We start from the raw sequence: 25,903 nt of genomic DNA on the forward strand, positions 1-25,903 counted from the left end.
TCACAGCCCAGCAGGACGCACCATCCAAAATCATAGGCTGAAAAAGTGAAGTACGGTTAGACCAACGAAGGCTGGCGACCCCACGGAAGGAGCTCTCCATATGACACAATGCATCCCCAAAACATGTGACGCATCCATCCCAAAGAGATACACTTGGTCCAGTAGAAAACCCAAACTACTGGTAGAATTGCGAACTGGCGAGACTTCGATCAGGATGACACCGAGCCAAACGAACGGCTCAGAGAGCGAAAGATAGGATCTATCCGGTGCAAAGAGAGCATGCAAATCGGAAGGCCCGAAAATTCTCAAGTTGGCCATTCAACGGAGCAAAAGGGATTGTTTTAATGAATTTTGCTAGGAGGCAGAGGAGAACCCATGGGGGAGCGCCTACAGAATTGTGATGGAACGACTCAGAGGTCGGTCATTCTCACAAATCATGTGCTCTACCTCTTGCTGACAATAATCCAAGAGTTACTTCCCAGCAAGAGAGGACTACTAACAATTTTCAGAAATCTCTGGATGTAGTGGCAATTGTTGCACTAATCGCCGAAAAGGGTCACTAAATTCGTCGTAAAATTCAGACCGAACATGATCGCTGAGTTGTTCGAAACGTACATGCCCAAGGGGATATTTCCTACAGCGTGGAAGCGACAGAAGTTGGTGCTAGTACCAAGGCTGGCAAACCCCTCCTGTGAGCCGTCCTCCTATAGACCCATATGTCTTCTAGACACTATTGGGAAAATGTTTGAGCGGATAATCTAGAATAGACTGTCCCGATCGTTGAGAGCTAAGAAGGCCGTCAGATCGGCAGAATGGATTCCGTAAAGACAGTCCAATCATTGATGCTATCTAATTGGCTACTGACCTGGCCAGAAATGCAATTTACGAAAGTGGTATTACCTGCAAATATTGCGTAAGAAATACATTCAATTCGGCCAATAGGAGCTTTATACAGAAGTGCCTGGCGACGATTGTATCTTGCTGCTATTGTCGATAGCTACTTGCAACACGGAGGCTCTGGTATGACATCCATGATTCAAATGAGTAAGTGGTCTCCGCCGGTACCTCATAATCATGTTTTCCGACTCCGGAAGAGGCCACGGTAGCACTGGTTGTGGTTGTAAAGCACCTGAGAAATACCAAAGATCTGCTCATGCCAGCAATCAGTGCTATTAAGGCTAGAAAGTTTGCAGAGGAAACGGTAGAAGCAATCCTCTTCACCAAACACCGTAAGAGAAATTACGTTCGCATTAGAATTGGGAGTCATATCATCAGTTCCAAACCGGTCATCAAATACTAGGGGGACAACGGAAAAGAGCTGCAAACAATAACAGAGCCAATGGCCAGCACTGAATATCCCAGATAAACCTCCACCATGCGAAAGCTGCATCTGCGATAATTGCAAGGGCAAGTTCCAAGGAGACCATTGGAATAGTACTGGTGTACCGGGGGCAGATTCGCGGAGGAAACATGCAAGTAATTTGAAATTCATCTTGTGAAAAACCAAGAGCTTGCATAATTCTTATACGTAATTTACAATATATGTCTTTCAGAGTCCCCGACCGGGGACTTTGTGGGTATCCAAGTCTCACCGGAAGCTGGGAGGAGTACTCGAGCATCGGGGTACTTCCCAGGAGACGACATCCGGGTTTCATCGGAACAAATCGCCAAACTAGTGAAGTACTGTAAGAAGAGGGCGTTACTACTTCGCCTTGACTGAGATGCCAACGCCCACCACAGAGTCTGGGGAAGCAGTGCCACCAATCGAAAAGGTGAGTATCTTCTTGAATTTATTCTTAGCAATAAGTTAGAAATATATAACATTGGAAACCCTCCAACATTTGTGGCCAGCTCTAGACAGGAAGTACTAGACATAACTCTAAGAAATATTCTAATGAACGGGCTGATCAGGAAATGGAGGGTGTCGGATGAGCCCTCTATGTCTGATCACAGAATAATCGGATTCGACATTGAGGGTAACTGCGAAATAAAAAGAATAATAACGAATCCCAGGAGAACGGATTGGGATTCCTATGCAATGTACCTGAACAACAATACGGCTCAATTTCAAGGGAGCGGTGACAACAGGAGCGAACTGGAACTAGAAACAGTGGTGGAAAACTTCAACACAGTCGTAATTGACGCATATGAGGCCAGCTCCCCGGGTAAGACAGTTAAGTCAGCAAGCGATATACCCTGGTGAAGTAGAAACCTAGCCAGAATGAAAACAAACGTACGAAAACTCTCCAACTGGGCAAAACAAAGCGGGGAGGAGGACTGGCCGAGGTACAAAAATGCACTGATTGCGTATAGCAACGCGATCAGGGAAGCAAAACGGAACAACTTCAGGGAATTCTGTGAAGCGATCGGACAAACCACAGAAGTAACCAGGCTTTACAAGACTGTGGCCAAACACGGGTTAATATTCTCTGTTTGAAGAAAGAAAATGGGACATTTACCAAGAATGAAGAGGACAAAATACACCTGCTTCTCAGAACTCATTTCCCGGGGTCCGACAACATTCTCCCTGACACCTCAACAGAAAGGGGAAGAAAAGAGCACTAGAAACTAGCAAAAGAGGTATGCTCAGAAGCTAGGGTAAGGTGGGGAACGGCAACTTTTTAACCAGCATAGCCCTGGGATATATACTAAGGGCATAGAGACGGGAAAAGTGGTTTTTATTCCGAAAGCCTGAGGCAGGAAAGTAGGAAGACGCATGTCAGAAACACTTGTCGGAGAGCCACGAGGGTCCTGATGACTTGTAGGTCCATAGCAGGAAAAAATGGGGTGGCAACCCAAAGATACTACTTTGGATATACACTGCAATAGTAAGGTCTATGGGGCGGTAATCTGGGTAGAAAGAACTGGAGGAGGTACGCCAACTCCAAAGACTGGCTTGCGTGTGTATGAGTGGGGCAATGACGACATGGCCAACGGCATCCCTAGAGGTCCTTCTGGGATTAATCCCTCTCCATCTGCACATACAGATGCTGGCAAGGAGGGCAATATTCAAAATGGCGGGGAGTATTAGTGTGGTGGGGAGCTCCTTAATCGAAGGAAGATTTATATTCTTTCTAGGCAGTATCCCAAATTGTTGATACTAAAGGCTAACATAGCAACGAGGTTTTACTTCAATAAGAAGCTTAACAGACGTTGAAGTAACAAGGCAAACTGGGAGAGCGTGGCTGTGACATACGGTTTAAACCAGCAACTGATTACTTGGTAAACTGATGGATCCCTCACAGCAGAAGGAGCAGGTGCCCGAGTCATTGGTCCAAGGAAAATGCACTTGAAGCCAGGAGGAAACGCCGTATACAGATGTGCCTCCTTTAACCTCCAAAGGAACTGCAGGGAAAAGAACATTGCTATTTTCACCGATAGGCAAGCAGCGATTAGGGCACTTAGGTTCAACCAGGTGAACTCTAAACTGGTATGGGAAAGCCTTGAGAGACAGAATACACTCGGCTAGTCCAACAAGGTCTGGATACGTTGGGTTCCAGGCCACGCTGGGTTGGAAGGCAACGAGGCAGCGGACGAACTAGCCAAGAAGGGAGCAGGGACGCCTCTACACGAGCCAGAATCCTTCTGTGGAATCCGAAACGGGTTCATGACTATGACATTAAAAAATGGAGAGGAAGGGTTGAGGAAACTATACTGGGTGAGGCTACCAGGAATGGAGCAGACCAGGGTACTTACTGAGAGATACGAACCCAAGCGCACAAACGATTGCTTAAACCTCACCAGAAGAACCTCTGAATCATAGTGGAAATTCTCACTGGTCACTGCCGGCTAAACTATCACCTAGGGAAGCTAGGGATATCTATGGACACTGCCTGCAGGGTTTGTGTGGAGTGTGATGAAACCTTTAAAGAAGTCCCGGGACAGTGTCCGACACTTGTGCAAAGTAGGTCGAGGCATCTGGGAAAACACTTAATACCAGATGCAAAGTTGAAACATTGGGAAGCAGGGAATATACTAAAGTTCCTGACGGTTACAGGCCTGCTTGAGATACTATGATCAACAGGTACACTGTAACCAGTAAAAGGGGCACAATAGTTCTTCAAGGACGCGGTGCGACTTTCCCTTAACAGAATAATAATAATGATGGGAAAAGTTCTTCCTCCCGGTGAAACCGGTAGAACACAAGTCAGTTTTATTACCGAAGCTACAAAAAGTACCCGGCACACCCTCTTTATGCTCCTGGGTGTGGTGTGGTCTATCAACAAGACAATAGCCATAATTCAATGGTCATAGATCTAGTTTAGGATGCGGTGGGTGTTGGGAAGTTCTGCACGGTACGACGCTGGATGTTAGGAATACTTTAAATTCGTCGAACTGGGATGCGATTAAAGGCACTACGGTGAAACTAGGCGTATCTGGTTACTTCGGTAAGACTGAGTTTATCCGGCTACGAAACTTATGATGCTATGCTCCGTTAAGGAGATATAAGCCACCAGAAAACATTATCAAATTGGACCTGGAGACCAAAAAGAAGGAATCGCTCATTATGATCTATTGCATCTATCTATACTCAGGTTGGTGATCACGGAAGCAAGTTGGAGATGTGAACACCAAAGACAGAGAAATCGTCGAAGGTTAGCTTTTCTAGCTCATCTAGCGAGGATGATACCTCAAATCAGAAGGCCGAAGTACAGTTACAGGCTGGTTTTAGCAAGGACTGTGAAATCCATTCTGCTATACGCGATCCTTTTATGTATAAGAGTACCGGGAAAGAACGAGTTTGAATACTCGCCAACTGCACTGAGAGTGTGCAGCGGCTTGTAAATTCGAATGAGCCGATGTTTGTCATCACGGAAATGATTCCTATAGACCTCCCAGCCAATCAGGTGCACTGCGCGGATCTCAACTGTGAACGACCAAAAAGACACGAAGAAGAAATTGTATAGGATAGGATAAGGACGATAGGATAATTCAGTAAACGGTAGAATAAGTCATTCACTGCCCTACTGTATTGAGAAATCAGTCGAGCAAGCGCACAAAAAATTAAATTAACACCTGAGCCAATTTCTTACAGTACACAGTATCTATAGGAAAAATTAACATTACTTCGAGTTTGACAATTCTCCTAAGCTTTCCAAATCCATCTGTACACCCAAGAACCCTAAATACGTTACGGAACCCCGTAGGCCTCGGGTTCTTATGCCATTTATGCAAAGAAGAAAGAGAAACAACACCTGCGATGAGCGTGTCAGATACTAGTAACTGGCCCTCTCCTTAAAGGATTTACCCGACGAATGTTCAACTAAAGGATGTCTTTCGCCATATCAAACACCGTCTGCTTCTTCATTCACTAGATAGATTCCTATACGGAACGATCTTTGGTTTAAGAGCGGTTCAAGTCGAGCTGGGCAAGTTAAATTTTCAGCTATGTCAGTATGCTGCCTAGAAAGGGGCGGAGCAGTTTCGGCGATCTCCGGTTTTTTCAGACAACCTTTTCTAAATTCTAAAAGTTCAAAGTTCCTTCGAATAAAGAATCTTAAGTCAGCGTTCAGGGCATTGAGAAGGGTTGGTGGCCGTGCATTGCTTTCAATTTGGTACAGTAGCAAAGCAGTTTGGAACCGTGCCTCTCAGGTTCACCGTATACGCTTACGGATACGTTTTGTCTTCCCAGTCCAAAAGATTACTTGAGTCGTTCATAGACACGGTGACAGAAGTGGATCGAAGTCTTGAAGGATCCTAAGAACTGGACCGCTCAACCATCGATGCCAATCGTCTTCCAACCCTTAACTGAAGCACGGATTTGACCCTAGTACCTAGGAACAATACACGCTTATTATGTCGATCCCCACAATCGCGTGGGGGAGATGCCGATGTCGGAAATAGTCATGGTGAATACCACGTCAGTTTCGATATAAAAAAGTGTTTCAGCGAACCCAGAAAGAGGGTCGACGGTGGTCCTGTCCGGATTTAGAATGGTTTTAGTGGGTACGAAGTCGACACATCTCTGAAATGTGGCGCAACAACGTCTATCAAAGGCTTTTACCTCTATCTCTACTCGAAGGTAAGGTAGTAAGCAGACGACCACCTGGGAGGAGGGTGGCTGCCAATAACAATGTTTGGTTTCTGAAATTGGAGAATGCGACCAACTAGAATAGAGATTAAGACCTCGGAAAACCAAAGATGGACATCGAACTGTATTGCACACAAAAAGGAGGAGAGGCTCTGTTTAAATGAACCTCAATTTATGTCAGATTAAGATTACGACTTTTGAAGCCCTTCCCGTGTCCTTGCTGATTCTGGGTAGTGCAGGCAGTTCCCACATAGCCAGCATTGAAAAAGCAAGTTAAAAACTCAACCTGAAGACTTTCCCTGGCAACAGGCCTCACAATATGATAGACTTAACTGAGAAATTCAGCACCGATTTCCTTCAAGTTCAAAGTGCCTCTTGTACAACACCAGATGTTCAATGGATTCTCTTAGAACACACATCTATAATCAATACCAACGCCTGTGTTCTTGCACCCAACCCCCAATCTGGTGTATATCCTTTCACCGTTGTAATTCTAAATTCGATTAAATTAACTTTTCTCGGAAAGAAAGTGTTTTCACGCATGGTTTGATTTCAATTCAAGATGAAAGAGACGAAATGTGGTTGAATTTTTAACTTGTACTTACTCGATTTGCTTCGTTTTGTTCGATTAAATTTTTGATCAGATCCTGGCAGGATATTTGCTCAAGTAGGCATAGAGTTCAAGGAACTTTCACTCAATTGAATTTGGCATTTATTTGAGTTGAAGCTGTTAATTTGGTTGGAAGTCTTTAAGGGATTGTTTTGGGGAGGATGTGATATGTGGAGGCGTTTTTGGTTGGATTCGCTAATAAAGAATGCCGACTAGGCTACTTTCTCCTGATTTTCCATTCGGTTCCTTTCTTCCACTGCTTCTTCTAAATTTTTCAAAGTCAAATTCCTGTTACTTTAGAAATTCTCCGCTATCCATCATTCTGCACATTTCTAAAAGAAATTAATTGCATTCATCCGTTCTAATTTGTTATTTATTTCCTTGATTAATTTCTCAGGAATCCAAGATAAATTTGAATTCCCATTTCACCAAATATTTCGCGTCGACGCCCTCCTCTTTCCAGCTCCTCTAACAATCTATCTTTTCCAATGAATCCAACACGGTAGAGTACATCAAGATACAGATATTAAGTATCAAAATTATCGATTCAATTAAAATTCGTGATGTTTTGATTACGATAGATATACGGGAGATGAGATCACGGAGCTTCATGGAGTACGGAGCTGAGTTACTCAATTTCATGCCATATTAGATACTTTAATGTATTTTGGGTGAAAATACGGATATTTCAGAAATGGTGCCATGTCATAGTGATGGGGATGAGGTGGTTGAGGAGCTTTAACGTAGAAAGATTGCTTGGAAACGTGTGATGATGAGCAAGAAAAGACAGCAAATGGGCAACAATACCAGCAACAGGTGGAATATATCATGTATCCGGAAAGATTTCTGATGGTATCGGGGATAATGATGACAATAATGATATTGACCTTGGTTTTCATTATTCATTGCTCCTTCATGTTTGGGAAATTGGAAGAAAAGCGACGACTTTAACTTAAGCTTTAATTTATCCTGAAAAGGTCACTTTAATTCGATGTCATTTCCCAGGTAAAATTCCGATGTCTTATCTTGGCACATACCACGACGGAAATCAAGTGAAATAGCGGTGAATCCATCTACAAATTATAACACTTACCCAGTTCAGACAAGAGCGTGCCACCCCCACGTATCAGCATTGTGCATCGTCTTATACAACACACCCATTTTCATTTCCTTTACGACATCATATAAGAAAATTTTCCACATTATCCTCCTTCCTGGATATTCTACACAATTCCCTGTATAGTGCAACATTAGTATCATGTGGCGGGCAATTTACCAATAATAAGCCAAAGTATACAGGAAAAAAGTAGAATTGGAGACGGCCATAAGGAATACCACTCCCTTTAATAAAACCTAAGAATACTTGAGGCATTTGCTTACCTAACAAGGGAACCCACTCTCTGATGGCCGTCATCTTTTTTGTTAGATACAATCTCAATGTCTTTTGTGGTTTTTTTTTGTAATCTGAGTTTTTTCTTTGGAAAAACTTGTGACCCTTGACTGTGCCTTGAAATATGGTTAAGGAGTGCAATTTGGACATTTGGATGACATGTTTGATTAAATGATGTACCGTCTGTGGTGAACAAGTAATGATGAGAGAATCATAGAAGAATCTCTTCTATTTCTCTCTCTCTCGCTCTCTCTAAGGAAGATCTGCAGCAGTTGTCATATACAAACGCCCGCGACTTATATAGTTTGCATTCCCAACCTCCTAAAACCGCCTTCATTAGCTCAACCGCACGCGTTATACTCTATGGGTCCAGTTTGTCTATCGTCCTTCCTTTAGTCCCCCTAGACCGGGAGCGTAAAAAACAATGACTTTTTCACAAAAAGGTACCTAGCAACTAGGCAGGATCAGGTCACCTGGCAAGCCAACAAACCCCTCAGAACGACACTTCACTGCCTACATAAAAAGAACACTAAACAAAATAGAGATTCGGATTCAACACAGAAGGATCTCCTGCGGAAGCTGCTTCAGGGAAATGTGTACCGGTTCTTCTTCTCGACCAGCCAGTTGAAGTCTGGACGGTGTGAAGTAATCACAACCACCGATCTCTGCGCCCCCAAGCAACAACAATCATTAGGAGAAACGATGTGCACTCTCTTCCTAATAAACGTCTTCTCTCACTACTTTATCAAAGAAAACATCCGGACCAGACAGTGCATCAAGGACTTCCTCGAAAAAGCGTCCAAACATCTTAACAAAGACATAAGAGTTCTTACATTTCGCAACGACTTCGAAGCCAGCAAAAAAAACTTCATACGCATTACAGCAAAAAGGATCGGCCAAACATACGACCAGGACTATTGTCAGAGCAAGACGATCGTTCCTTCTTACCAACCAACTCCCTACTTTCCTACCCATCATTCATACTCTGAATATAGCTGAGCAGTATGAGAAACGAGAGAGAGAAGCACGCTCTAAACTATCGTCAAATCCTTTTGAGAGGAAATTTATACCCACTTGCCAAAAAGGAGACATCGTAAATCGGATCTAAAAGTGGAAGAAGCCACACTGTCGGTAATGAGGACCAAACAAGAAGTTATCACTTTTTTTAGAAGCAGGACCACAGGGACTGTGTTGAGACATCATCTTTCCAATAAAACGGTAAAAACAAAAGGCAAAACAGCTGCAATCAAAGCCTCAAATCCGCCATCTGAAGTGAAGGCAGCCAGGCATGGAAGTGACCAAACCCTATCCGGAAGACGAATGTAACCAGCCTGAAAAGAACGAGGAACTTGCTCAGACAGAAGCTGGTTAACTCCCGAAATCAACGACGACGAAAGTAATTGTCTAAAACAGGTCGTTCTGATAGTTAGATAGTCCTGTGTGGAGTTGCCAAAACTCCAATCAGGCGCGTCTCTTCGTGCGGATGGGGGAACGCTCGACGGATGTGTCATGGGTATGCATGCATCCGAGATGTGCGTCTATGGGCATGCTTATGCGCAAGCCGGATAGATGGGAACAAAAGGCCTGCCCGTGGATAAAAATTGACTATGAGAAGTATACCCAGAAATAAAACCAAACATGGAAGAGCAGAAAGGGATTAAAGTTACAGTGCAGGGCTTCGGAAACCCAGTACCGGTGGTTTTTGGGAGTGGGCAAGCGGGTTTCCGGCGGCCGATATCCAACAACCGCAGTACGTTCAGAAGAAGCTCGATTCTTCCCAGACCCGAATCATCCGAGCGATGTTCTAGGCACCGATCAGTCAGGAGCTGCCTTTATTGCCCTGAAATTCATGTGGAATTCATCCAGGACGAAAGAGGGGGAAAGCCGTCGAACGAAAAAATGAGCCAGGCGACCCAAGTAACGTAAGGGGAGAAACGGAGAAAGAGGTCGTGCGAAAAGGTGAACGATTCAACAGGCCAGCAAACTCCGAAAAGAACAAAAGACTCAACTTCCAAAAATACGGAGCACATGAGGACTACCGCTGAAACTGTCAGTGAAACTTTTGCAACGGCGACCTCGGGAAAATGAGTCGGACCTCTAATGACGGATATGAAAGCCTGGAGAAAAGTGGAATCCGGAAAAAGAAACGATCGGAGAAAGATAGGACCGGAGGTGATAATCATTTCCAAACGAGGTGAAAGGCCATATTTTAACATTCTCAGGAGAATGAAGGCACACCCCGAACCCACCAACTTGGTAGATAATGTCAGCCACATTAGGCGGTCGCAGAAAGGAGATGTTATGTTAGAACTAAAAAAATCCAAGGATGTAATCGCAGAAAAATTCTTGAGTCAAATCGGAAAGTCGGTGCCTAGCGTTAGGACAGGAAACCAACATAAGGACTGGCAGGCCGGAGATCACTATAATCTGCAAGAACATAGCTGAAATCGCCACGAAGGAGGAGGTTCGCGAAGCTTTGGAGGAAGTCAGCGGCGAAAACGCTTAGGAAAGCCTGAGGGGGAATACAAACCGCCATCATCAGCCTACCATTAGAGACAGCACCCAAGTTGTACGCAGCAGGGAGAGTAAGAATAGGCTGGGTTATGTGTCGGCTTAGGGAGCAGGTAGCACTGAAGTGATGCTTTAAATACCTTGACTTCGGTCACATTGCGAAGGCATGCACTAGTCCAAATGATAGGTCAAAGCAATGGAGGAGATGCAGAGTGAAAGGCCATATCAGTAAAGACTGCGGAGCTGACCTAAATTGCAGACTGTGCAAAGGAAAGAAGAGTGTGAGAAAGAGTGTTGAGGAGGCAGTACCAGACGCCCAGAATACAGAAGAGCCCTTAACACAAATCGCAGATGGGGTTAGTACAAATCAACCTCAACCACTACCACTGCGGGCAGGGCCAACTCTCGTCTACCATCCCCCAGAAAAACGATGACAACGATGTTGCTATAACTAGTGAGCCGGAGGAAGGCTTCATCAGAGTGAAGATGAAAGGAGTCCACATCTACAGCTATTGTGTTGCACCCAGCGCTACACTTGCCGAGTATGAGCAGATGCTGAGTGCTCTAGTTTTGGGTGCAAGAGGACGTTGGCCGACAATAATAGCAGGCGATTTTAATGCCTGGGCTCTTAAATGGTGTAGCCGGACAACGAATGTGAAAAGACGGGTTCTCCACCAGGCATTTCCTGAGCTAGACGTGGTACTCGCAAATGTTGGGGCTCAGTACACCTTCAGGGGAAGGGGCCTGGAGTCCATAGTAGACCTGACATACGTGAGTGCCGCTTTAGCCAGTAGATAGATGACGGAAGCATGCGATGCTACTAAAACCAGAAGGCGATTGTTCCCTAGTACACAACCTAACTCCTAGCGAAACAACGAAATCACAAGTTTGAGGGCCGCATGTTTCCGTGGAAGGAGACTCTACTAGAGGTCCAGGGGAGTCCAGTGGGGACGGTCGAGAAGAAACACACAGGCAACTGCGTGCCTGCCTAAAAGAAGCCATTTGAAGGAGCAAAAAGTGCTGTTTCAAATAGCTGAATTACCCTGCCGATATAAACCTTTCGAATGTTGTAATGAAAAGACTGAGATCCCCCCACGACATCTGTCCGCGTAGATTGTTCCCACCGTGTTCCCTCACCAAGAAAATATCGTAACGATTGTCCAGCTAAATGAGGGCATAATACCTCCAGTAACTGTGGAGGAGTTGCGGGGAAATATGTGTTAGGATCGGTGACAGCAAGAGCCCAGGTTTGGAAGGCATCTCCAACGGAGCTTTGAAACTGACAGTGAAAACTAGGCCCAACCTTCTTGCCAACACCTTTGAAGCTTGCCTAAAAGAAGGAATATTCCCTGTCCAGTAGTACACATAGTAGTGAACCTGGCCACAGGCGGACTGATTTCTGGTAGCTGCAGTGTCATATGGGCGCTGGATGTCAAAAACGCATTCAACTCGGGCAACTGCCACCAAGTGAAGAAAAACTAACGAAGTTACTGAAAACTACCAGAGGTATCGAGAAGTAAAATTTGAAGGCTTCGTCCAATTCACGTTCTCCAACAGAGAAATGCGTTAAATATCATGCTCACCACATCTGTGGACGGACGCAACTGGTTTGCTATCGGTATGTGATCCTTGGAAACTAGACAGTTCGAATCTCGGAATCTCAGCCGATGGCAGATGAAAAGTATGATACTCCACAAAAAACCGGCACTAAGTGAGAATAAGCACATGAGTGTTGCTACATGGTCAGATGTGGCAACACCCAGAGAAAGGAAGCAAGGAAGCAGCACGTTAAGCAGAAAGTAGGGACGCGTTTAGTCACGGAAGGACTCCTATTGTACGCGACTTGCTATCAATCCGCATAAAAAGCATACGACCAAGACACCAGTTGAGGTTAATGCTTTGAAATGCTCCGAACCAAGACCTGCATCTATGTTTCTCGCGGGGTTGCACCTGATTTTAAGAAGTGATCACATCTGCAAAAGAGAAGCCAATGGAGCTGACTTCCCCCATAGAAACCCTAAAAAACAAAACATTAAAATAAAAGAAACCCAAGCAGCAACGTCGTATTTAGCCGCTGTCATAGTCCCCTGATGGTAAAATGGCAGCGTGACAATTTGCTACCCTACACCGACATAAAAATATCCTGCAATGTAGACCAAAGCTAATGTTTAATATTGAACACTTTCACAGTGGAGTGCATTGGTGAGGCTGCCTCCAGGTGACTCCTTTATTTGGAGTACATTGATAAGACTGCCTCTAGGTGACTCCTTCATTTGGACTGCATGGACGAGGCTGCCTCCAGGTGACTCCAACAGGTAAATACTGGTGGTCGGCCTGAGCTTATCCCCGAGCTTAGCCATCGAGCGAAGGAAGGGGACTTCATCCGTGTCCTTGGTGAATAGAATCGGGGCATAGATCTCCGACGCCACATAGATGTGAAGAGTTTCTGTTTGATCTTCAAACTAGGTAATAGAATCCAGGATGTTGGAACAGTGAAGGGAACTAGATTTGAAGATCCGCGAGACCAATTTAATCACGATGATATAACTGGGTGCTCCAGTGGCAATCTTGCAATACCAGGTAAGTGAGGAACATAGTCAACGAATCTCCGCGATGCTCTCCGGAATCCATTCCAAGACCGGGTACTAGATATTTACCTCTAGGAGCGAATCCAAAATCGGACGCAAAGTGAGCATGAATCCTCCGCAGGCTTCTATTGGGATGTGAAAAGTCTTGTGTCGAGACACCAGCAATCACCTCAAAATGCTGAATGCTGCAACCAGAAATCATGAGGGCAATCTCCCCTCTCCACATTTCGACAGTTCCAGCGTTATGTATATACGTGGAGAAAATAAAAAATCAACAAGGCCCCTTGGTTGCCTGTAAATTGTTCGCTGGGCCTGCAGGAATACGGAGGCAGCCGGCAAAGTGAAAAAAACCATTATAAGTACTAAAGGGGACTAGTCTCACCTGGAAGAACATCTGGCTCCGCGTGATTCTCCGTTTTGATCCCTTCCATATTAAACCAAGTATGCAACGCAGGGCTTAGCATTCAAGGATGTTAACGCCGATCAATTGATGCAGCAGATTCACGAAAACCCCTTGGCGGGGTGTATATCCTTCAAGCACTGCCAAGACTGTGTGTTCTAGGGACTTCCACCGGATTGCGACGGTGGATGTTGTGCCTTATTTGCGCCGCAAGCGTAACCTCCGCCACTAAGTGCTACGACGCTTAAACCGCTGCTGTTTATTTGTGCTAAGGCAACTTCCGCGATGCACGATCTTGGGTAGCGTATACGCAAGCACAGCCTTAGCCTCGGCATGTTGCAGGAATCCTGGGCTGTCAATGGTTGTGTCAGAGATTTGCCTAAATCATGAGGGTTTCACTGCTAGAGGGTCAGCCCAGGCGGTCATTATCAATAATAATACGAGAATAGGTTACGTCCATAATTTCGCATGTGGCTCAATCAAGGAAGTCCATCACTTGAGAAAGAGATTCCAAAACGTGAAGTTAGTCCCTGTCTTGATGTTGACTAACTTAAGTTAGCTTACAGGCGAGGTGTATCGCTTTTCAGTCGCAGGAAGAAAACCTGTGACGTTTGGTCGGTGAGTATAGCAATGATCCTTGGGGAAGGGTCTATCAGATCAAGGAGAGCAGGGTGACACTCAGACCTCATAAGTCATCTGGCCGGGAGGGGATAACTGGCGACATGTGGAAAGCCATCTACCGGGCCATCCCACATCACGCCTGTATGAACATTGTCTATAGGCTATTATCCTGTTTTCTGGATGACTACCAGAGTTGTATTTCTGAACAAAGCTGCAAAGCTGCTTCGCAACCAGCACTGAACAAGATTAAAATGAATTCTAGAGGTGATTCAAATACTGAGTAGCAAAAAGGACCACTCCAATAAAACTGCATGATACACTATAAACCTTGACATATTATTGATATAATTAAAATCAAAATGAATAAAATTCTTTTTAAATAGACTTATAAAGACTTTTAAACATTTGCTGAGTTTTCATCATCCCTAACTTACGTATATGTTGCAATTGCTCGTTTTCGGTATCTTAAATATAAGAAAAATGTAAAAATCCACCTACCTTTCGATGGTCCTGAAATTTAACAATAAATTTTTAAATGCAAAACCCTAAAATTATGAGTGGAGTCGAAAATGTTCCCAAAAAATGTCGAAAAAAATCGAAGAACTACTGCACGAGGGGTACTATCAGATAGGAGACAGATACGATCCTTGCAGACCTCTTATATTTCTATGATCCTTTCCGTCAGACCCGTTGTCATTTGGGTCCAAAAAAACACGGAAAGGACGAGCCGATTATAATTAAAACTAAATTATAAATGTGTTGACTTTTAATTATTTCTGAATAAAAGTAGATGAATTTGTATAAGCAACGTTCAGGAGACTGTGGACTATCAGGATTATAAGGACCAGGATTGAAGTCAAATTTTTAAGAAGACATTTTGAAGATGATGGTAAACAAACAACCATTATCCCTCCTGTCGTCAGTAGCAAGGCTATTTTAAGAGCAATATTATTATCCGCGTCACAAAACCTGTAGATTCCCGAATTCTCTGAATAAAAGTTTATTGAGGAGAGTGAGGAAGCACCTGATGAGTTTCCCGCCCCTTGGACAAAACCGCAAGTCCTTAAATATTTTAGAGCAGATTTTAATGTCTCAAGATTCGATAAGAAATCTTAGAATTCGGAGAATCCTGTTGTCTCAACGATGCTACAGAAAATTTATGAAAAGGGATTAATTTTCGAAATTAATGTCCTTTCTTCTGTATTAAATCCCGCCACCCTAAATACTTCAGTTTGCCACTCGTTCGACTTCATTGTTATGCCATCAGAACTTCTAATCCTCCAAGAAACATGGCATTGTTGTAAAATATGATTCCTTTTCTCCCTGACAAATATACATCCTCACACCAATCCCTTCTCTCCCAATCTCCCGCTTGCGCAAGCCTTGCTACTAGCATTCCAAATATCCTTGTTATGCTGTTGTCCTAATTAACTTCTTGATTAACCGAAAATTCATCCAATTTAAGGTCATATCTTTGTAAATAGAATCTCATCTTTCATCCTAGCACCAAATAAATATGATGACGATTTCCAGGCGAACTCGACAAAATGAAATAGTACCGAATGTACGCAAAAAGGACTTTTCTTCACTGCCTTTTCGCCACTCCAAACTTCTTCCCTACCAGAGCCAGTTGGGGTGTTGGGGAATTATCATGGCGGAAAGCAACATTTTGTCGTAGTTAAACGATGTAATTTTGTAGTGATTAAGTACTTACTTTAACACGAGTTACAAATTACCCCCGAGGTGGATTTTCGGGGGAGGGGGTTGTTAGGAATAATGCGGTTTGTTAGATGTAGTCTTGAGTATGAGTGCGGGTTCGCAATAGATGGATGGAAGGGTTCAGCAATTGTGTCATTTGATGATTATAGTGATATTCATAATGGAAAAGCTTCGATTGTTATGAGCACTAACGAGGATTTGTTTTATGCGATTTGAGGGCCGCAGGACACAAAAGCAGGATTTTAATTAAATATACTCGGTTAGTGGATTTGTTCAGATTTAATTAAGGCATTGTTTGGGGGACCTTCGGTGATTTCGACCTTGGTCAAGTAATTGGAAAATGTGATTGATTGGGGTTGGCGGAGAATGGACAAATGTAGGTATTTTGAAGATAGAAAACAGGGGAACTGTCCAAATTAAGACCTGTTCGTTCCTTTTGTGAGGTATGCCATATATAAACAGCCTTCTCTTTTTTGTTTTCAAATAGATTGGTGTCCAGTTGCATTAATGCTGTGCAAGTGATAACCTACAGCAACCAGACGAGCACAGAGACGAACACAAACATCCATGACGACAGGAATTCAAGCCCGGATCATTCTAAAGTGGAACCGAAATAATTCAATTCAGGACCGTATAAGATACTTGGAACTCCATCCTACCAAAAATACACTCCATTTCCCAACAAAGGTATACAGTCCCAAACCCATTTATAAATTCTTTCCAAAAATAATCAATTTTCGACTTTTACAATCTTTTTTAAAATCCTGCGGAAACGACTATCATATGCGGAAATTTCCGCTTTATCTCCCAACTCACTGACCCCCCTCGAACACCACACATAAAAGTTCTTAAAACCCAATAACATAAAAATATTTTTTCCGGGCAAATCTGAGCGATTCAGAAACGAAAAGATACTCTAGAAAAAAATATCAGATTCTGAGAGATCTAGGCATAATGCGTGTGTGTGAGGGACACAACAAACAATGAGACAACTTCACTAGAAAGACTAAGTAAATAAAGAAAATTTGAAAGCCCCCTCACTAGCGTGGACGTTCACACTACCCCTGTGATACCACGACATTCTGCTCGTTTGATTTCTTGACAATTTTTTATTAATAAACAGAGATTTGTTTTTTTGGCAAGTGGATTTCATCTTTTATTTGTTTGTTTTTATAAAATGATTATTAAGAAATACTATCTTCACACGCGACAGTTATATAGTCACATATATACACGATAAACCTTGACAGTGAACGGTCCCCGAATTCTTGTTATTTTTTTTTTTTTTTGCGTTATATATTTTTAAATTTTTTATGCTATTTTCTTGAAATTTTTCACTGAATTTTCAACAAATTTTCCGCAGAATGATTGCGATATTATAAAAATAGAAATGCCGAAATTTTCAGGATCAAGGAAAACGAGTCACATGCAAACCTGATTAGATAAAATATAAATACAAATTTTTGAGTAACTGACCTCTGATAAACAGAAACAAGAGAGAGAACCACAAAACTTCATCACAATTTCAGAGGTTTTGTATTTTTTTAGTGAATTTTTCGATTTCAGAAAATGCTTCATTATGACAGAAAAGGACAACCAAAAAATCATGATTGCTAGTAGAGGATCCGAATAAAATCCAGCGTTGGTGCCCAAAACTATGCAGGCTCTCCTATTATATCTTCATTTAGTTGAAAATGAATATTTCGGCCCTCCAAAGGCCAATCTTTACCCACTTTTTCCAGTCTAAACCCTTTCAAAGCGACCATGAATGGAATCATTTTCCCCAGATTTACCATAATTGCTGAACTTCGGCCTTCGCCTTCACTTGGCTAAAGATTCCCTCTATCAATCCCTTCACCCTTCAACTGTACCAGCAAAAATTCAGTCTCGATCCTTTTAAGTAACCCTGTAAATGCTTTTCCTTCGTTATATGAATTTATTCAGCTCCTGTAGCGTACAGTATTTGGACGTACAGCGTGGAGAGGATCACTACTTTCCCATTTGCCAAAATGGACATCACTTAGAAAGTGCATCTAATTGCCCGTTGCTTATCCCATTCGCATAGCATACAATTTTACAGATTTCTATTAACTGTTTCATTCAGTTAAATTAATACTTTGCGCAATTTCTGCTTTATATTGAAAAGTATGGTATCTCGGTCGATGATTATGCAAGAAACCTCAACTGATAGGAAATTTCCTTTTAATGCAATTGATATATTATCTGGTTTGAAAAAAGGTATCCCACTTTAAATAGACCATAAGTTGTCAATGCTGACCCAGAACACCGAGGACTATACCTCATTTGCACCTGTGTGGAGTTGCCAAATCTCCCATGAGACTGGTTCCTTCGTGCGGATAATGGAACGGTGGATGGGTTATGGGCATGCATATGTACGCATCAGGAGATATGCATTCATGGGCATGCTTATACGCAGGCCGAGTAGGTGGGGAGCAAACGCCCACCCGTGGATAAAAACTGGCTATGGGAAGGACACCCAGAAATCAAATCAAATATGGAGGACGAGAAATGAAGTTTATTTGCAGTTTATTTGCGGTTTTTGAAAGTGGGCAAGCGGGCTCTCTGCCATCGATATGCAACGACCGCAATGCCTCAGTAGTTGAAAACTGTGACATCTAGTGATACACTAGGCTTTGCATTAAGTTGTCCTATATTAGGGCGATGGAGGGGGAAAACGCTCAAGCCACATGTGGCAAAATCTTGAAGGAGACACATTACTTTATTACTTTAGCTTGAACTGCTACGTGGGCTCATCTGGAAATGCGGCGATATGGGCATGCGGACACCAAGCCATTCAGGAAACACTGGCATTCCCGGGAGCCGGTGTTGTAAGGGCAAAAGTCAACGGCGTCCATATCTGCAGCTGTTACGCTCCTCCTAATGCAAGAATAGCGCAAAATGAGGAGATCCTAGACGGCTTCAAGGACTACAGCACCAAAATCAGTGCCAACGATTTCAACGCGTGACACTTAGAATTAGGAAATCGAATAACGAACACCAGGGGCCAAATCCTGCTTGAAACCTTCGCGAACCTGGACATCGTACTAGCCAACGTTGGACGCGTGGCTCATCTTCCGAAGCATAGGGCCAGGCTAGATCGTCAAACTGGCTTACCTCAGTGCCTCGTTGGCGAGAGGGATGATCAGACGGGTGAGTGAACACTACACCCACAGTGATCACCAAACCATCTTTTTCGGCATCAGAAACGGAGGAGGCGGCGGTCGAGCGAGTAGCAGGATAACTGGAGCTTTCGAGAAAGAGGCTTTCCTGAAGATTTTAAAAGGAAGTCGTGACCCGAAGAGAACAGCATTGGAAAAAGTGAGCCAGCTCTGTCAGCGCGTAACTGAGGCGTCCGACTCTACAATGCCGTAACGAAAATTCCACCACAGTAGGCAACCAAACTACTGGCGGAACCAATAAATCGCGCTGTTGAGAGCATCGTGCCTGTAAACGAGGAGGTTTAGTCAAAGGACAAAAGGGAAGCCCGAAAATCGGCAGCTGGAGAAAAAATACCGCGATCTTCAAAGTAGTCTTAAGAAGGCTATACGGGAAAGTAAGCACACTGATTGGCTTTGCAGACAACCTGGTGGTGGTAGTAGCAGCGAAATACCCCCAGGGCATGGAAGTGTATGCAAGTGAAACCATTCATGCCCTCAAAACATGGTTCGAAATGGTGGAGCTGGACATGGCGCAAAACAAAGTGGAGACAATACTTATTACCAATCGCAGGAAAAACAATGCTGTCAAATTCCTGGCTGGTAATCACAAGGTCGTTTCAAAATAGATCATTAGATACTTGGGGGTAATGATCGATACCAAGTTGAATTTCAAGGGGCATCTGGACTATGCCTACGAAAAGGCAGCAAAGGCTAGCCCATCTCTAGCAACGATGATGCTTAATATTTGAGGATCCTTGCGGTAACCAGTCGGCGACTAAACTCCTTTTCGCAACGTTGGTGAAATCCATCTTGTTTACGCGGCTCCTTTCTGGGCGTGCGAACTGGATAACACAGTGAACCAGGGAAGGGTAAATTTGTAAACCGACTAATCGCGCTAATGGTGTGCAGTGCATATAAGACAGTATCCGCTGAGGCAGTGTGTGTCATCACGGGGATGATTCCCCCGAATTCTTTAGCGAATGAGGTTGACTGTCTTCACCAGAGAACAAGGGCGAATCCGGCCAAAGTAATTGCGTGCTTCCAGAAAGTCACTAGGAAGGAGTTCTACTACAGCGAGAGCATGGAGAGTTGAATTACCACTTAACAGAGGTCCTTGCGAGATATAACAAGTACTTGCATCGCTTGGAACTAGATGAGTTCCCTGACTGTTCGTGGTTCGCGATTGAAAGAGAAAGGTTAAACGATGCCCTCAACGCAGTTATCCGACCCCACAATTTCGTGGAGGAGATGCTTAGACCGGAGAGAAATTGATGTGCAATAAACGCAGCAGTAACTGCGATATAGGAAAAGCTGCTGCAAATGGATCGAATCCGGAAAGCGCGACGGACGCGTGACTTAATCGTGATGGTGTATACCAGAGTCCTTCTCGTGAAGGAGAATGCCACACATGCTGCAATCTGGCGAAGTTGCGTCCTTCCAAGATTTATTTAGGGAAAAGACAACGTTTCAGATTCTTCATCCAAAAGTTGTAAACAAATTCTAGGCTCATGCGAATTCCACCTATTCTATATCCAACAATAAGGTTATTCCAAATAGCGAGCATTTCAACCAAATCTTTCTCTTAGATGGGATTAAGAAGGAAGCTCCTCTGCGGGAGTTTCATTTTCTTTTCAATGCATCTTGAAATTGTGATTGAAAACTGACGTTTGATTTTTGCTAAATATGATAGTATGCCTTCTGTCCATCCCTCCTATCTCAGTCACCCTTATGTCAGGAGATTCTAGAACCCCGAAGTTCCAGATAAAACGTATGTAATAATAATGATACGACGGTCTTGTATCATCCAGATCCTGCCCAAAATGGTCTACGCTTTTGGTAGCCATATCCCAAAGCTAATGGGTTAACCGAAGTCGATGTGCGGAAAACTCCGGAGGTCGTAGAATCGGAAGGGCATCGCAGAGTTGCATTTCGTCTCAAAAAAGTCCTTCGCTCTATAATTTCCGCTTTGAGAAGGTTAATCATGTTGCTAGGACAAGAAAGGATAAATTCGCAAAGACTCGACGGTTAGATATTTCAAGCAGGAATGTTTTGAATATTCAAAAAGTTAACGCAGCCTGTATACCGGGCGATACTGAAACTCCGGAAGTCCTGTCTGCTGCCCTGCTATATTGGATCTTTTTTTCATTATTTCAGAATTTTCGAGCTCCCTTCATTTGCGATGGTGTCGGCGCTCAGAGTTTCCAATCAAGAAATTTCAATATTATGATAAAGTCGGCTCTCCGTCTGAAGATCTTACACTGAAAAGGAGATAAAATGGTTCCCGAAATGCGGTATTTGTGAAAATTTTTATCAAAATTATTCAGATTTTTCGTGAATGTCTGAACACACTAATATTAAGTATATTTCCCGAATGTTTCTAAACGCACTAGATTTTATCCGTGCCCTGCTATTCCTGAGCTCCTGAAAGGTAGCGTATTTGGAACTCCTCTCCTGGGCTTGACTTGAGTTTACGACATTTGGATCGTTCTTTTGGAAAACTGAGATCATTTTAAAATGGCAATTGTGGCCAATCGGTTAGCAACGAGGCTCTCATCGATATTGACTACTCAGCAGCTTATCTTAGCCCCCCCCCTTTTCTTCTCTATATGGTAAACGATTGATCGAGGCTACCGAGAAGCTCTGACAACTTTGAAGTTCTCTTGGTACCTCATCTTCAAAATCAGTGTCCATCGAGACAGCATCAAATTTGCATTTTTTGGGAGTTCGTCAGCGTACTCTACCCTGCGAATATTGCCTCGTAAGTATATTTAGGCAAGATTGACACCACCTAGCCGCAACATTTTTTTCACGGAAAGTGTTGAAATCTTGGGTTTTTATCATTTAGTTAATCCTTTCCAAAATGTCAAACATTGTCGATCCTTGTGACCAAGGAAAATCAACCAAACTTCCAGTGAAGATCGATCAAAACTGGTTGAATTATAACAAATTGACATATGACGTCCATAAAGAGTTGTACCAGAAACTGCACTGTTCAGTGTATACGTCGTGTCAACCAATTAAGAGGCGGCCAATCACCTCTAATTCATTAATGGTAACTAGCACCAAAATAACTTAACAGTCTGATCAAATGTTAAAATGCATGGTAATTCGAGTACCGCCTTCCAACCTTATTGAATCTCAACGCCTCGCAGTCTTGATTGGGCCTTTGAATGAGTTGACTTAATGTAGACGCCTAAAATAAGTCGAAAGCACTGACAATTTCTGCAATCTCCCAGTAGATAAGCCACTCAAGGCACTCAGAAGATAGATAATATCCAGGTGTAGTATATAGGGCCGACATTATTCATCACGCGGTACGCCCTAAAGCATCATGTATAGGTTTTCCACCCAGTCTGCAATATAAGGGGAAGGAAAACGACGATTTTTCTCCAACAGCAAACAGGAACCCGTCGACTGGTGCTTCACCCTGGATGAGAGCACTTGACTAACAACCAAACCCCAAAAAAAAGAAAGAACAAGGCAAGGCAACAGACAATAGATAAATCCATTTTTAGCTCACTACACATAAGATACCCATAAACTGGTAGACTGAGAAAGGGTGACAACTCCCATGCTAGTCATGCCATACCACGATTTTCGTCGAGTAGGTCACGTTAGGAACACATCACACAAGGCGGTTGTAGGGCGGTGTTGGCTTCTCGGAAAGTCCTGGAAGGAGCTGAAACACATTGCCAAAAACCGGGGACGCGGTAGACTTCCCAACTTCAGATTCTTTTTTACTTAGAATAGATGCTTTTCAATGTGAATCTCATAGCACAGGTTCGACATTTAAAAATGACGAGAAAAAGGGTTGACACTAATTTAGCCAGAACATTGGACTTGAGAAATTTAAAATTATAAAAAGGGTTCGAAAAATTGGAGCAAGATTACTCGGGATCGCAAAACAAGGGTGATCAGACAAGTGTGATAGTAAAGCCGATAAGTATCGGCTGGAATGAAAAATATCCGCAGCCTGTAAGTAGCTCACTATAAAGGCTTAAGTTAGAGAAGATGTGATACTTCTGGGGATAGGCATCCTTTGCTATAACATCATAGAAAATAGACCACAAACTTCTGGATAATATTACTTGGGGACTAACAGGGAGTAAAGCAGATAAGACACTCCCGTTCGCCAGTACCACGGCAAATCCAAAGAAAGTGCTAGGCACTAATAAGACCAAGTGCAGCTTTACAACTATCTTAGAGCTGTTTAAGATTCGACTGGATCCCCAGCCTGCCACCAAGCCCCGGAGGCCAAGTATCTGACCTTTCGGCTTATAGCTAACCTGAACATCTTAAGGACATGTCGCAAACTAAGAAAGTTATAAACCTTTGCTATAATCTCAGAGACTGCATTCAAGGAAAGACGGTAAATCTCATTTCTCTCTAGTTCAGGCGGTATTTGCAAACAAGACGGTCTGTAGAGCTGGAATTGTTAATTGAGGCATTCTGATCGTTTTAATGCCAAAGGTAACCGAAGCAACCCCAAGTACCCCCAATTCGTATCGTACAGGATCAACTGTGTACCTCATCAAAGGTTTGACCTGCTAGCGCAGAAATTGACGCAGGAATCCGATTAGGACAAAACCACCTTCTGGCCCTACTGGTTATCAGTTTGCACTGTATAAATTGGTAAACGAAGATACATTTTCCTGTTCTTAAACATGTTCGGTATAAGACATACCCAGTCTTTGAATACCAAGCAAGACCACCGTTTAATAAGTGTATTCTACCATTAAGGGGCAGTGCAGTGTTTACAACAACACCACTACGAGAGCACTTGATGAGATACCGATATTACTGGGAGAACTAGAATTCCAGTGAACTAGTTTTTAGGGAAAAGTGCATTTTATTATTAAGGAACAATGCGCAGGAGTTATACTTTTCAAAATGAAAGGATACAGCTAAAAGGAGAAGCTGCGATGACAGACTTATTGTAAATGTCAAAATTTTATCGAATTCTTATCTGAATTTTGGTAGTCATCGTGCCTTCTAGAATATATAAGATTGGAATCGATAATCTGGGCTTCATTAAGATACTTTCGTATCCTACAAAACCCTAAAGCCAACGTGTTTATAAATACAGACATGTGCTGAAATCCAATTAGCATTCCCGTAAAACAAAAAGGTGAACAAAATTAATATCTTTCAAGTTTTTATAGAAAGTGGCGTGTGGTTCTGTTTCTATGCAAGAAAGTATCTAAATTTAATAATAAACACTTTCGCCTCAAACAATTTTTATTGGCAGAAAGTTGTGCAAACATGCAACCAACGTAAATTTGCCGAGAACAAAAAAATAAATAAATAGGAGACAAAATTGATGGAGTTGAATTGATTCAGTGAGGGAATAATATTAGAGCTGACAGTGAGCATATAAATTTTATGAATCAGCGAAAAAAAGATAGATACACCCTTGAGATATCAGAACAACCAAAACAATGTGGAGCTCGAAAAAATTTGTTTGAAAACAGTTGAACTTCTCCAATTCTCCTTCAAATATCGAGGTAATATCACATCTATGTCTCCCAGAGGGGATCTTTTCCTCCGACATATCACGGTATCCTTGGAAACTCAGATTTTTCAAAACTTTTCCCTAAACCTCACAGTGAGCACTCATCACCGTATGTATGCAAATCATTTCCACTCATTTTGCCATTTAGCTACTTTTTTTCTGCTCTGGAGTCTGCTTTGCATCGAAAGTTTGGGACGAAAAAAGAAGTATAAGTGGAAAACGAGCCAGTGTCCTTTTTATATGGACAGTAACCCGGAATCGTAATGACAAAGTGAAAACAAGTCACATGTTCTGGTGAACTGGGTACTCGTTTTCCATTCATTTTGTTTTAAATGGAATTTGTACTCATTTGTGCGGAAGGAGATGGAAGAAATGTGAGGAAAGTTTCAGTCAATCCTGAAGATGAAGTGGCTGAAATGTAGGGGAGTTTTGAAAAGTTAGATGAAGCGAGGGTTGAGTGATATCTAAATTTTGGTGTAATTTTAAAATATGATAGGCCATTAGGATGTCTTGACGTTTCCATGTTATTCAAATATGACAGAACCTGCTTTAATTTTAGGGGGAGCTAAAGTAGGTCCTAGAGGACATAAACGTAATGGACACAAGTGTAGTAGGCATAAAACGTAGTTCCACTTTTCGCCCTAGTTTCCGACGAACAATAGACTTCATACCATTACTTCTGACTACGAAGGATACTAAGGGCCATAAACTTCATCCACTCATTTTCCCAAAAATAAATGGCAGCCGCAGTAAAAATTATAGCCACTTTACCACCCACATATCCACAAAGAAATCCCAAGAAATCTTGCACGTTTGTGGCCACCGTGACGACTCTCCCCTACATCCCTTCAGTCCCCCACCAATTTCCTTCGCCCGAACTAGGCTAGGACTAATAGTAAGTCAGCCCGTCACTTTTATAACATCGCAAAAGAAAAATTGAGGCACAATGACGAAAAAACATTGCCAAAGACGATGACTATACGTCGACATCCCCGCGACAAGAACCTAGAAAAAAAAAATATATAGAAATTTTCAAGCTAAACGATTTCAAAGCGACTTCACGTGAGATCATTTAGATAAATGGAAAAAACTTTCGCTATAGCTTCAGTTCCATCTATTCGCGTGGAAAATCAAGGAAAATACTCCGCGAAGAATGCAACAGAGAACCGACAGGAATGAGATGGCGACGCTCGGAATGGGCCAGAATATCATCAGAAAATGTGTGGAAAATTGTTGAAGGAATTTAGCGTAATATGTTTCCTTCAGATCAAGTCCCCCGGGGGGGATAGATCGGTGGAAGGGTGCTTGATTACAGCGGAAAGGTTTTTCGTCAGTTGTGTCA

At 42.9% G+C, this 25,903-nt stretch overlaps 1 protein-coding gene across 3 annotated transcripts in view; it reads right to left on the bottom strand.

Moving 5' to 3' along the window:
• Nucleotides 1-25,903, bottom strand: part of LOC119651282 (protein similar) — a 549,699-nt gene that overhangs the window by 218,472 nt on the left and 305,324 nt on the right. The window lies entirely within an intron of this gene.

Source organism: Hermetia illucens, chromosome 3 (assembly GCF_905115235.1).
Source record: "Hermetia illucens chromosome 3, iHerIll2.2.curated.20191125, whole genome shotgun sequence".
Classification (NCBI taxonomy): Eukaryota; Metazoa; Arthropoda; class Insecta; order Diptera; family Stratiomyidae; genus Hermetia; species Hermetia illucens.